The sequence below is a fragment of the Leptonychotes weddellii genome, chromosome 7 (genome assembly GCF_054177405.1).
Source record: "Leptonychotes weddellii isolate Sample4059 chromosome 7, ASM5417740v2, whole genome shotgun sequence".
Taxonomy (NCBI): domain Eukaryota; kingdom Metazoa; phylum Chordata; class Mammalia; order Carnivora; family Phocidae; genus Leptonychotes; species Leptonychotes weddellii.
The window spans coordinates 63,431,813-63,447,268 of record NC_138375.1 but is presented as its reverse complement, the minus strand read 5'-3'; the positions used below and the strand labels follow the sequence as shown (position 1 = coordinate 63,447,268).

The following is a 15,456-nucleotide window of genomic DNA, read 5'->3' as shown; positions in this document are numbered from 1 at the left end:
AAATGCTAAGAAACCATGTTAACTTTTAGAGTGAGAAACTATACACTTGACAATATTTTAAAACCTAATATTAGATGAGGTTATCGTACCATTTATAAGACATTCAAAAGCAATGGTCCAGAGCCACAGCTACACTTTAAAAAGAATCATTTTTTAAAACTTTTTTTTTCACTTTAAAAGTGAAAAGTTTTCACTTATTGCAATTTTGAAAATCATTTAACTGCAATGGAGATTAATTGGGAAGGAGATTTTTTTTTTTAATAAAGATTTTATTTATTTATTTGACAGAGAGGGAACACAAGCAGGGGCAGAGGGAGAGGGAGAAGCAGGCTTCCCGCAGCGCAGGGAGCCCGATGTGGGGCTCGATCCCAGAACCCCGGGATCATGACCCGAGCCAAAGGCAGACGCCCCTAATTTTTTTTTAAGATTTTATTTATTTGACAGCGAGACAGAGGGAACACAAGCAAGGGGAGTGGGAGAGGGAGAAGCAGGCTTCCTGCTGAACAGGGAGCCCGATGCGGGGCTTGATCCCAGGACCCCGGGATCATGACCTGAGCCGAAGGCAGACGCTTAATGACTGAGCCACCCAGGTGCCCCTGTCATTTAATTTTTTAAACCAAGCTATAGTAAAGAGCCTACAATGACATGTAAGCTCTTCTCCTACCCAACTCCAGCCACACAACACATAATTGCGTATATATCCCCTCCCCCACTTTTTAAACAGGAAATGGCAGCATACTTGATAGTCTTTTCAGCATATATTGCTACTGTGCGCAATATAGCTGTTACCAGAGGACTGTGTTTGTAAAGGGCAAATAGATTATTTCTTAGCTGATGAGGAGTAGCCTAAAAAAGAAAATTAAAAGACATTTTTTCATTTGTCACCTAAGAATTTTGGGCTGATGCATCCTCTAATTAGCCTCTCATGACTAAGTCCTCTGAAATGAGGAGGCAGGATTTATAGTGAAAAGAGTCCTGGATCAATCATCAGGGCCAGATTTCCCACCAGTTATGTCATTAGTTGCATGACCTTGGCAAGTCATCTACTTATCTACACCTAATTTTCAATTGAGAAGATAGTGCCTTTTCCATATAAGGGTATTGTTAAGATCAAATGAGATGGAGAAGTAGCAAAATTCCATACAAGTATAAGTTGCTCTTAGCCCATTAAAATTATCCAGCAAGGTTCTGGTTCAACATGATGATGTAGGAAGATCCCAAACTCACACCTCCTCTCATAGACACACCAAGTCTATGGAACAATTTTCTCAAAAAAACCCTAAAAACTAGCTAAGCAAGTGCTACATATTATTCAAACAAGAAAAGAAAAAAACCCTACCACAGCAGGTAAGAGAGGCTAAGACACAATCTCACCACAGACTCCACCCCCAGCACGGAGAACCATCATGAGGAGGGAACTAAAAACCCAGAGCTTCCCCCTGAAGAGCAAAGGGTTTAAGTCCCCCACTTCAGGCATCCCAGCATTTAAGACCTGCACCTAAGAGGTGAGCTCCCAAAACATCTACCTTTGAAAACCAACAAGGCTCACATTCATATAACCCACAAGACTACAGGGAACGTAAAAACAATTCTTAAAAGGCCCCATGCTTGGAATCACCTGCCCTAGGGCCCAGAGCAGAAGCAGCCAATGGACAGGCTATGTGAAAGAAGCTCCTTTGCTAGTCTTAAAACATCAGCCTGAGAGGCATCTTATTTAATACACATCTACGGGTCTGCTGGGGATACTTTCCAGGGATGGAAGCTGGCAGATGCCATTTTCACATTCTCCTTCTGCTGCACCCCAGAGCACCATTATCTCTCAGCGGGGAGCTTTTACACATATCTAGTAGCCTAGTTTTTGCAGCTACCACAGGTTCTGGATCATCAGGTTCTGGATGCCAGGGGGCTTGCAGTCCTGTGTACCATATGACTGTAACAGAGACACAGTTCTTGACAGGCTACCACCCCAGTGCCCTGACAGACAGCAACATACCCATAGTCTTTCTTTACTAGCTTGTCCAGGCCTGAGGGCAGACTTCTTGTATGGCACCCAACTACAGGCCTGTGGAGGTTCTGTCCAGGAACAAAGGCCAGTGGACACCATCTCTGTACTCTTCCTCTACTTCACTTGCCATAATCTCCCAGAAAGGAGTTAATACCCTTGTCAGGTGCTTAGGTTTTAGCAGATTCTACCCGGGGACACCTCTATATCACCTGGCTCTGGGTGGTCAGCAGGGCTTACTTTCACAGATCCCACAGGACCGTAACCAATGGAGAAAAAGTTCTTAAACAGCTATACTCCTAGGACACAGTAAGAGGCAGTAGGCCCAACAGCTCTTTCTGTGAAAGAGGCCTATTGGCTTATCATCATAGCTACAGCCAGAGGTGCAGGCTTCTAATTGAACACACATCTAAGACCTGACTATATGCCTGCCCTCTAATGTCTCTGGAAAGGATTAATCTTCATACTCTGTCCCTGCTGTATTCCAGAGCACCAGTATCTCTCAGAAGAGAGCTCTTAAACCCACCTGTTGTCCCAGTTTTAGGGGCTGCCATCCAGTGAATGCCCCCTTGATCTGGCTCTGGTGATCAAGGCACACTCAAATTCCTGAGTCCCAGAGGACTGTAACAATCAGAAAGAGAGTTCTTGGCAAGCCAGAATTCCCCAAGGCACTGCACCAACAGCCAACTATGAAAGAAGCCTATTTGCCTGTTGGGAGCTTCAGACTGAGGGGAAGTCTTCAGGTTTGGCACACATCTAGAGGCTGAGGTAATGTAGATTGGTAGCCACCATCTTTGCACTCTCCCTCTGCCTCATTACACCTCCTTGGTATCTCCCAGAAAGGAGCTTATGCACTCATCTAGGGCCCCAATTTTTACAACTGCTGCCCAGAGGATAAGTCCAGATCAGCTGGCTCTAGTGGTCAGTGGGGCTTACACTTGTAGTCCCACAGGACTCTGGGACCTTAGCCAGTAGTTAGGGTCTGGCTGCAAATCAAACTCAATTTCAATGCTGAGATTCTTTTGGACACGATAGGTCTAGGAGCACCCTCCACTACTGTGAGCTATTTAAAATAGTCTGCATGGGCAATCACAAAGGTTTGAAAGAGCTAGGGCAAGGCTAAATGAAGACATTCATGTAATACATGAGGGTACTTCTTCAAGACTGGGAGACGTGCCTGTTCCTCAAATGCATAAAAACCAACAGAGTCAAGCAAAGTGAAGAAACACTGAAATATGTTCCAATTGAAAGAACAAAAGAAACCTTCAGGAAAATAAAATTTTAGTGAAGCAGAGATAAATGATTTACCTGATAAAGACTTCAAAGTAATGATCATAAAGATGCTTACCAAACTCAGGAGAAGAATGGATGAACATGGTAAGAACTTCAATGAAGAGATAGAAAATCTAACAGTACCAAATAGAAGTCACAGAGCTGAAAAATGAAATAATTGAGCTAAAAAAAAAATACTCTAGAGGGGTTTACCAACAAACTAGATGAAAAAGCAAGGATCGGTGAACTCACCCAATCAGAGCAGCAAAAAATTTTTTTAAAAAGTGAAGATAATTCAAGGGACTTATAGGACACCATGAAGCAGACTAACATTTGCATTATAGAAGTCCCAGAGAAAGAAGAGGGGAGAGTAAGGGACAGAAAACTTATTTGAAGAAATAATGGTTTTAAACTTACCTAATTTAGGGAAAGAAACACATCCAGATCTAGGAGGCCCATTGAGTTCCAAGTAAAATGAACTCGAAGAGACTCACACCAAGACACATTATAATTAAAATGTCAAAGGTTAAAGAGAAGAAAAGAATCTTAAAAGCAGCAAGAGAAAAGCAAATTGTCACATACAAAGGAACCCCCATAAGACTATGAGCAAATTTTTTAGAGAACGTTTGCAGGCCAGAAGCGAGTAGCTCCATATATTCAGAGGCTGAAAGTAGAACACTTGCAACCAAGAATACTCTACTTGGCAAAGTTACCATTTAGAATTGAAGGAGATACAAAGAGTTCTCCAGATAAGCAAAAGTTAAGGAGTTCATCACCACTAAGCCAGCCTTACAAGAATGTTAAAAGGACTTCTCTAAGCTGAAAAGAAAAGGTGCTCATTAGTAACGAGAAAACACATGAAAGTATAAATCTCATTGATAAAGGTAAATATATAGTGAGGATAGATTAATCATTTACAAAGCTAGTATGAAGGTTAAAAGACAAAAGTAGTAAAAATAACTATAATAATTAGTTAAGGGATACAGAAAATAAAAATGTAAACTGTAACATCAAAAACCAAATGTTGTGAGGGAGAGTAAATTTGTAGAGTTTTAGAATCCATTCATACTTAAGTTTTTATCAATTTAAAATAGAGTGTTATAAATATAGGTTGTTTTATGTAACCCTCATGGTAACCACAAAGCAAAACTCTATAGTAGATACACAAAAGATCATTAGAAAAGAAATTTAAACATACCACTAAAGAAAGTCATCAAACCACAAAGGAAAAGAGCAAGAGAAGAAGAAATGAACAGAGAAAAACTACAAAGAGCTGGGAAGCAATTAAACTGGCAATAAGTACGTATCTATCAACAACTGCTTTACATGTAAATGATCTAAATTCTCCAACCAAAAGACATAGACTGGCTGAATGGATAAAAAACAAAAACAGGACTCATCTATAGGCTGCCTACAAGAAACTCACTGCAGATGTAAGGACATACACAGACTCAAAGTGAAGGGACAGGAAAAGATATTTCATGCAAATGGAAATCAAAAGAAAGCTAAGGTAGCTATGCTTGTATCATACCAAATAGATTTTAAGACTGTAATCAAGGACAAAGAAGGGCATCACATAATGATAAAGTGGCCAATATAACAAGAGTATATAACATTTGTAAATACTTATGCAGCCAACAGAGGCTCACTTAAACATATAAAGCAAATATTAACATACCTAAAGGGAGAAATAAATAGCAATAATGTAGAAGAGTTGAATATACCACTTATATCCATGGATAGATCATCCAGACAGAAAAATCAATAAGGAAATACAGACCTTAAATGACACATTGGACCAGATGGACTGCATAGATATATACAGAACATCTCATCCAAAAGCACCAAAATACACATCCTTCTCAAGTGCACATGGAACATTCTCCAGGACAGATCATATCTTAGGCCACAAAACAAGTCTTAATAAATTTAAGAAGATCGAAATCACATCAAGCATCTTTTCTGACCACAATAGTATGAAATTTCACAGTTATTGGGAGATTAAACAACATCCTACCGAAAAACCGATTGGTTAAAGAAGAAATCAAAAGAGCAATCAAAAAATGCCTTAAGGAGTGCCTGGGTGGCTCAGTCAGTTAAGTGTCCGATTCGTTTCAGCTCAGGTCATGATCTCAGGGTCGTGAGATTGGGTCCCGCATGGGACTCCTCCCTCAGCATGGAGTCTGCTTGGGATTCTCTGCCTCTCCCTTTCAATCTGCTCATGTGTGCTCTCTCTCTTGAATAAATAAATAAAATCTTTTAAAAAACCTTGAGACAAATCAAAATGGACCAAAATTTATGAGATGAAGCAAAAGCAGTTCTAAGAGAGAAGTTCATAGCAATAAATAAAGAGAAAAATCTCAAATTAACATTATTCATCAAGTAGTTAGAGAAAGAAGAAGAAATGAAGCCCAAAGTTAGTAGAAGGAAAGAAATAACAAAGCTCAGAGCAGAAATATATGAAATAGAGACTAAAAAGACAATAAAAAGAATGGTGAACCGGGGCGCCTGGGTGGCTCAGTTGGTAAAGCAACTGCCTTCGGCTCAGGTCATGATCCTGGAGTCCTGGGATCGAGTCCCGCATCGGGCTCCCTGCTCGGCAGGGAGTCTGCTTCTCCCTCTGACCCTCTCACCTCTCATGTTCACTCTCTCTCTCTCATTCTCTAATAAAAAAAAAAAAAAATCTTTAAAAAAAAAGAATGGTGAACAAAGAGCTGGTTCTCTGAAAAAAATAAAATTGACAAACCTTTAGCTAGACTTACCAAGAAAAAAGAGGACTCAAAACAAGAAATGAAAGAGGAGATATTACACCAGTACCACCGAAATACAAAGGGTCATAAAAGACTACTATGAACAACAGTATGCCATAACTCATGGACAAACTAGAATAGATAAATTCCTAAAAATGTACAACTTACCAAGACTGAATTATGAAGAAATAGAAAATCTGAACAAACTGATTAATGATTCAGTTTCCTTACTAGTAAACAAAAACTAACAAAGTCCAGGACCACATGATCTCACTGGTGAATTCTACCAAACATGGAGAAAGATTGGCATTAATTCGTCTTTAAAACTCTTCCAAAAAATAGAAGAGGAGGAAATACTTCCAAAGTCATTTTACCAGGTCAGCATCACCCTGATACCAAACCAGACAAGGACACCACCAGAAGAGAAGATTACAGGCCATTATCCCTTATGAACATAGCTGCAAAATTCAACAAAATTTTAGCAAATCGAATTCAACAATACATTAAGAGGTTATACACCATATTCAAGTGGGATTTATTCCAGGGATGCAAGAATATTTTAACCTTCACAAGTCAATGAGATATGCCACATTAACAAAAGGAAGGATAAAAATTATCATCTCAATAGATGCAGAAAAAGCATTTGACAAAATTCAACATCCATTTGTGATAAAAATCTCAACAAATTGGGTATAGAAAGAACATATCTGAGCATAATACAGGCCATATATGACACAAGCCCACAGCTTGAGCTATTGTTATACTCAACAGTGAAAAGCTGAAAGCTTTTCTAAGACCAGGAATAAGACAAGGATTCCCACTCTCACCACTTTTATTCAACATAGTATTGGAAGTCGTAGCCAGAGCAGTTAGGTAAGGGTAAAATAAAAAGCATGCCAACTGGAAAAGAAAAAGTAAAATTATCACTCTCTGCAGATGACATTGTTATATATAGAAACACTAAAGACTCTACCAATAAACAGTTAGAACTAATTAATGAATTCAGTAAAGTTGCAGGGTACACTATACAAAAATCTGTTGCATTTTTATACATTGAAATGAACTATCAGAAAGAGAAATTAAGAAAACAGTCCCATTTACAACTGCATCAAAAAGGATAAAATACCTATGAACAAATTTAACTTAGGAGGTGAAAAACTTGTACTCAGACACTGAAAGAAATTAATGAAAGAAAATGATGACAATACAAATAAATGGAAAGATATTCCATGCTTCTGGATTAGGAGAATATTGTTAAATGCCTATACTACCCAAAGCAATCTACAGATTTAATGCGTTTTTGAAAGAAATACAACAAACAATTCTAAAATTTGTATGGAACCACGAAAGACTGAATAACCAAGGCAATCTTGAGAAAGAACAAAGCTGGAGGCATTGTGCTGTCTGATGTCAAACTCTACTAAAAAGCTAGGGTAAACAGTAGGGTATTGGAGTAAAAATAGGTACAAAGATCAATGAAACAGGAGAGCCCAGAAATAAACCAACGTATATATGGTCAATCAGTTTACAACAGAGGAGCCAAGAATATACAATAAGGAGAGGACAGGTTCTTCAATAAATGGTGCTGGGAAAACTAGAGTCACGTGCAAAAGAATGAAACTGGGCCACTATCTTATACCATAAACAAAAATTAATTCAAAATGGATTCAAGACTTTAACAGAAGACTCAGAACCACAAAATTCCTAGAAGTAAACATAGGCAGTAATTTCCTTGACTTGCTCTTGGAGATAATTTTTTGGATCTGACACCAAAAGCAAAGGTTTTCTACTTTAATAAACCAGTAGGACTACATCAAGCTACAGCTTTCTGCACAGCAAAGGAAAGGATCAACAAAATGAAAAGAGAACCTACTAAATGGGAGAAAGTATTTGCAAATCATGTATCTGATGAAGGGTTAATAATACCCAAAATAATTCATACAACTCAATATCAAAAAAATATATAATTCAATTAAGAAATAGGCAAATTTGGACAGTTTTCCAAAGAAGACATAGAGATCGCCAATAAGTACATGAAAAGATGCTCAACATCATTTATCATCAGGAAAACTACAATGACATACATGCCCCAGATGCCCTGTGGTACTGGGAGGAAAAAAAAGCCATGGTTTTAAAAAGCAACTAGAATATAAAAGATCCAGCTCTAGAACTCTACGAAACAACAGGGGAGCTGCTGGAACTCTCTCCAAATCAGAGGGGCTGGCAAGTGTCATGTTTTACATTCCCCTGCACCTTGAAAGCCAACCTACCTCCTCAGTGAACCCTGAACCTCTAGCCCACACCAACCCAAGCCATCCTACCAAGGCAGCCCCACCCAGCACAGCACACACCAGGACATGCCTGATCAGTGCCCATTACATCACTAGCTGTTCTCGCCAAGGTGACACAGGTGCAACTTACCCTGAAAGACACTGGGCCCACATGACTTTGGCTCCAGATGACTTGCTAGGGCACTCCTGTTGCAGAGTGCTCTGGGACCCACCCAGCCCACACCTTGCCCTGGCTCCAGCCACCCTACCAGGATGCATCCTGCATAGAGCACCCAGGCTCATGCATCTCTGTCAGCCACCCCACCAAGTGCTCTTTGCCTGCACTTAACACCCCGGGACTGCACCCACTTTAGCCTCAGCTCTCCTGCAAAGGTGACATCTCTATGGAGAGCCCCAGGACAACCCTAGCCCATGTTCACTTCAGCTTTAGCTCTCCTGCCAGGGCACCCTCTGCACAGACTGTCCAGGATTGCTCTGGCCCATACCCACTTCTGCTCCAGCCATCCCATCAGGGAAGCCCAGTATAGAGTGCCCAGGAACCCCAGCCTGTATTAGTCACAGCTCCAGCCAGCCAGCCAAAGTCACCAGGCACAGATAGTCTTCACAGGGGATGACCATACACAAGGCCATTTTCTCAAGTTTAGGAGATGCAGCAGTTTTGCCTCATTCATAGAAACAAACACAGAAAAATAAGCAAAATGAGGAGACAGAGGAAGATGCTCCAAATGAAGGACAGAACAAAACCTCAGAAAAAGAACTAAATGAAATGGAGATACTCTGTCTACTTGACAAATAGTTCAAAGTAATGCCATAAAGATGCTCACCAGACTGGAGGAGAATGGATGAACTTTATGAGAACTTACTAAAAGATAGAAAAAGTAAAACAGAACTCATCAGAGTTGAAGAATACAATAACCAAAATGAAAAATACACTAGAGGCAATCAATATTAGATTTGAGGATGAAGAAGAACAGATCAGCAATCTGGAAAACAGGGTAATAGAAAGCATTCAAGCAGGAAAGCAAAAAGTAAAAAGAATTTTTAAAATCAGGTTAAGGGATCATAACCTTGATCTTAACATCAAGTGAAGAAACATTCACATTGGGGTTCCAGAAGGAGAAGAGAAAGGCCAGAAGAAAATGGCATCATGATATTCAAAGTGCTGAAAGGAAAAAAACTACAACAAAGAATACTCTACCTGGCAAGGTTATTTTTCAGAATTAAAGGAGAAATAAAGAGTTTCCCAAACAGAAGTTAAAGGAGTTAATCACCACTTAACTGATCTTACAAGAAATGTTAAAGGGACTTCTTTAAGTGGAGAAGAAAACATAATTAGAAGAAAATTATGAAAGGAAAGGGCAATATTCATATAAGACAAAACAGACTTTAAAACAAAGACTGTAGCAAGAGATAAAGAAGGGCAATACATAATGATAACCGGATTAAGAGGATATAACAGTTGTAAATATCTATACACTCAATATTGGAATGCTTAAATACATAAAGCAAATAGTAACAGACATAAGGAGAGAAATTGACACTAATAAAATAATAATAGGGGACTTTAACACCTTACTCACATCAACGGAGAGATCATCCAGGCAGAAAATCAATAAGGAAACAGTGTCTTTGAATGACACAATAGACCAGATGGACTTAATAGATATATACAGAACATTCCATCCAAAAACAACAGAATACACATTCTTTTCAAACGCATATGAAACATTCCCCAGATGAGATCACATTAGGCCATAAAATAGGTCTCAGTAAATTTAAGAAGACATATCATATCATACATTTTTTCTGATCATAACAGTATCAAACTAGAAATCAATTACAAGAAAATAACTGGAAAAAGCACAAACACATAGAGGCTGAACAACATGCCACTAACCAAGCAATGATTCAATGAAGAAATCAAAGAGGAAGTAAAGGGATGCCTGGGTGACTCAGCTGATTAAGCATCTGCCTTCAGCTCAGGTCATGATCCCAGGGTCCTGGGGTAGAGTCCTGCATTGGGCTCCCTGCTCAGTGGGGAGCCTGCTGCTCCCTCTGCCTGCTGCTCTCCTTGCTTGTGCTCTCTCTAATAAATAAATAAAATCTTTTTTTAAAAAAAAGAGAAAATAAAAAAATACATGGAGACAAATGAAAACACAGTGGTTCAAAATCTTTGAGATGCAGCAAAAGTATTTCTAAGAGGGAAATTCATAGCAATACAGGTCTTCCTTAAGAAACAAAAAGAGGGAGAGGAATAGATAGCGGCAGAGTAGGAGACCCTATTCCAACCAGTTCCCGGAATTGAGCTGGATATCTACTAGACCACTCTGAACACCCACGAAATCAGCCTGAGGTGTAAGCAGATATATCTGGATCTCTACAAACAGAATATTGCAGGCGGTTGGTTCCAAGGTATGAAGCGGGGAGCCATGATTCCGCAGGCACACATCCGAAGATAAATGGAAGGGGGAGGGAGCCGAGGGGATCCTACACCGCCGGTGAGTGATAGCCTCCTGCACTGGGGACGGGGCACAGACTCGCAGACTGGTAGCGGAAGGGAAAGGACTTTAGGGCAGCCCCCCTGCCGGACTGAAACCTGGAGCGGGTGTGCGAACTGGAAGCGGCTGGCGGTTTTAGAAGCACAAAGGGCACAGATGTGCCCCAACCTGGAGGCGAGGACTGGGACCCCTGCTGAGGGGTGCACAACCCAGGACGCTGCAGTTTAGAGCAGCACAGACAGAAATGGAGATAGGGTGGCCTGGAGAGCCCACTGAAGAACAGACTGCAATCTCTCTCTTCTGAGGCAGAGGGTTGGAAACGATCTCTTCTGCTCTCTCGGAAGAGACTCAGAAAGCTGCAGGGAAAAACACCAGAGAACAAAAGCCCCCCAAAAACGGTTTTCACTGAGCCCATTTCCCCCCCACAAGAGGCAGGGCAACTCTGCCCAAACAGGGTTGCCTCAGTAACAGCATGGCAGGCCCCTCGCCCAGAAGACAGGCTGGGAGAACAAGAGGCCAACAACCCTAAGGTCCCTACGAAACAGTTGCATCTTGCTTGGGTTGTGGTCAATAATTTGGACTCTGTACATTCCCTCAGACACCCCTCAACAGAATGATTAGGAGGAGGAACCCCCAAAATAGGAACGACTCAGAGACTGTGACTTCTGCCACAGATTTACAAATGGATACTGATATAACCAAGATAACCAGATTGAAGAAGTGGAATTCAGGGTAGCAGTTGTAAGGACAATAGTTAGAATGGAGAAATCGATTAATGGCAACATAGAGTCTCTAAGGGCAGAAATGAAAGCTAAATGAGATCCGGTCTAATCTAGATAATCTGTAAGTGAGGCAGAAGAACGAATTAGTGGGGCGCCTGGGTGGCTCAGATGGTTAAGCATCTGCCTTCGGCTCAGGTCATGATCCCAGGGTCCTGGGATCAAGTCCCACATCGGGCTCCTGGCTCAGTGAGGAGCCTGCTTCTCCCTCTCCCTCTGCCTCTCTCCCTGCTCATGCTTTCTCTCTCTCTCCCTGTATCTCTGTGTCTCAAATGAATAAGTAAAATCTAAAAAAAAAAAAGAAGAAGAATGAATTAGTGACCTAGAAGACCAATTGATAGAAAAGAAGGATAAAGGGGAGGCCAGGGATTGAAACAATTCAAAATCCATGAAAACAGAATCAGAGAAATAAGTGACACCATGAAACGTTCCAGTGTCAGAATTATTGGGATACCTGAGGGAGTGGAGAGAGAGAGAGAGGACTAGAAGATACATTTGAGCAAATCATAGCTGAGAACTTCTCTAATCTGGGAAATGAAACAAACATTTGTGTCCTAGAGGCAGAGAGGACCCCTCCCAAGATCAAGGAAAACAGGCCAATGCCCTGGCATGTAATAGTAAAACTCACAAATCTTAGAACCAAGGAAACCATCTTAAGGGCAGTTAGGGGGAAGAGATTCCTTAAGTACAGAGGGAGGAACATCAGAATAACATCAGACCTATCCACAGAGACCTGGCAAGCCAGAAAGGCCTGGCAAGACATATTCAGGGTACTAAATGAGAAGAACATGCAGCCAAGACTACTTTATCTGGCAAAGCTGTCATTTAGAATGGATGGAGAGATGCAGAGCTTCCACGACCGGCAGAAATGAAAGAATATGTGACCACTAAGCCAGCTCTGCAAGAAATATTAAAGATGGTTCTATAAAAGGAGAAAGACCCCAAGAGTGATACAGAACAGAAATTTACAGAGACAATCTATAGAAACAAGGACTTCACAGGCAACATGATTACAATAAATTCATATCTTTCAATAATCACTCTAAATGTGAACGGCCTAAATGCTCCCATAAAATGGCACAGTTGCAGATTGGATAAAAAGACAGGACCCATCCATATGCTGTCTACAAGAGACTCATTTTGAACCTAAGATACACCCAGACTGAAAGTGAAGGGATGGAGATCCATCTTCCATGCCAATGGACCTCAAAAGAAAGCTGGAGTAGCAATTCTTATATCAGACAAATTAGATTTTAAGCTAAAGACTGTAGTTAGAGACACAAAAAGACACTATATTATCCTTAAAGGGTCTATCCAACAAGAAGATTGAACAATTGTAAATATCTATGCCCCCAAATGGGCACAGCCATCTACATAAGCTAACTGTTAACCAAAATAGTCATATTGATAATAATACGTTAATTGTAGGAGACCTCAATACTCCACTCTCAGCAATAGACAGGTCATCTAAGCAGAAAATCAACAAAGAAACAAGAGCTTTGAATGGCACACTGGACCACAATATACAGAACATTCCACCTTAAAACAACAGAATACTCATTCTTCTCAAGCGCACACGGAACTTTCTCCAGAATAGACCACATACTGGGTCACAAATCAGGTCTCAACCAATACCAAAAGATTGAGATTATTCCCTGCATATTCTCAGACCATAAATGGTTGAAAACTGGAACTCAATCACAAGAAAAAATTTGGAAGAAATTCAAACACTTGGAAGCTAAAAGATCACTCTGCTCAAGAATGTTTGGGTCAACTAGGAAATCAAAGAAGAACTTAAACAATTCATGGAAACCAATGAGAATGAAAACACATCAGTCCAAAACCTACGGGATACTGCAAAGGTGGTCCTAAGGGGGAAATATATAGGCATCCAAGCCTCTCTCAAAAAAATAGAAAAATCCCAAATTCACCAACTAACTTTACACCTTAAAGAACTAGAGAAAAAGCAACATACAACAAACAAACGTGCCTAAGCCACGCATTAGAAGAGAAATAATTAAGATTAGAGCAGAGATCAATGAATTAGAAACCAAAAACACAGATCAGATCAACGAAACTAGAAGCTAGTTCTTTGAAAGAATTAATAAGATCGATAAACCACTGGCCAGACTTATCCAAAAGAAAAGAGAAAGGACCCAAATTAATAAAATTATGAATGAAAGGGGAGAGATCATGACTAACACCAAGGAAATAGAAACAATTATTAGAAATTATTATCAACAACTATATGCCAGTAAATTAAGCAACCTGGAAGAAATGGATGCCTTCCTGGAAATCTATAAACTGCCAAGACTGAAACAGGAAGAAATTGACAACCTGAATAAGCCAATAACCAGTAACGAGATTGAAGCAGTGATCAAAAACCTCCCAAAAAACAAGAGTCCAGGGCCTGATGGATTCCCTGGGGAATTCTACCAACCATTCAAAGAAGGAATAACACCTATTCTTCTGAAACTGTTCCAAAAAAACAGAAACAGAAGGAAAGCTTCCAGACTCATTCTGTGAGGCAGCATTACCTTGATTCCCAAACCAGGCAAAGACCCCATCAAAAAGGAGAATTTCAGATCGATATCCCTGATGAATATGGATTCCAAAATCCTCAACAAAATCCTAGCTAATAGGATCCAACAATTGATTAAAAGGATCATCCACCACGACCAAGTGGGTTTTATCCCCAGGATGCAAGGATGGTTCAACATTCGCAAATCAAATCAGTGTGATGGAACACATTAATAAGAGGAGAGAGAAGAACCATATGGTCCTCTCAATTGATGCAGAAAAAGCATTTGACAAAATACAGCAGCCTTTCCTGATTAAAACTCTTCAGAGTATAGGGATAGAGGGAACATTCCTCAAGTTCATAAAATCCATCTATGAAAAACCCACAGCGAATATCATCCTCAATGGGGAAAAGATGAGAGCCTTTCCCTTAAGATCAGGAACATGTCAAGGATGCCCACTCTTGCCACTATTGTTCAACAGAGTACTAGAAGTCCTAACAGCAGCAATCAGACAACAAAAATAAATAAAAAGTATTCAAATTGGCAAAGAAGAAGTCAAACTCTCTCTCTTTGCAGATGACATGATACTTTATGTGGGAAATCCAAAACACTCCACCCCCAAGTTACTAGAACTCATACAGCAATTCAGTAATGTGGCAGGATACAAAATCAATGCACAGAAATCAGTTGCTTTCTTATACACTAACAATGCAACTATAGAATGAGGAATTAGAGAAATGATTCCATTTACAATAGCACCAAAAACCATAAGATACCTTGGAATAAACCTAACCAAAGAGGTAAAGGATCTATACTCTAGGAACTACAGAACACTCATGAAAGAATTTGAAGAAGACACAAAAACATGGAAAAACATTCCATGCTCATGGATTGAGAGAATAAACATTGTTAAAATGTCTGTGCTACCCAGAGCAATCTATACCTTCAACGCCATCCCAATCAAAATTCCAGTGACATTTTCAAAGTGCTGGAACAAACAATCCTAAAATTTGTATGGAACCCAAAAAGACCCCGAATCGCCACAGAAATGTTGAAAAAGAAAAACAAAGCTGGGGGCATCACGTTGCCCAATTCCAAGCTATATTACAAAGCAATGATCACCAAGACAGCATGATACTGGCACAAAAACAGACATATAGACCAACGGAACAGAATAGAGAACCCAGATATGGACCTCAACTCTGTGATCAAATAATCTTCGACAAAGCAGGAAAAAATATGCAATGGAAAAAAGACTGTCTCTTCAATAAATGGTGCTGGGAAAATTGGACACCTACATGCAGAAGAATGAAACTCGACCATTCTCAAACACCATACACAA

The 15,456-nt window shown here is 40.1% G+C and overlaps 1 protein-coding gene across 1 annotated transcript in view; it reads left to right on the top strand.

The window, feature by feature from the left end:
• The window catches only part of FER (FER tyrosine kinase), a 387,502-nt gene that overhangs the window by 354,679 nt on the left and 17,367 nt on the right, over positions 1–15,456 (top strand). The window lies entirely within an intron of this gene.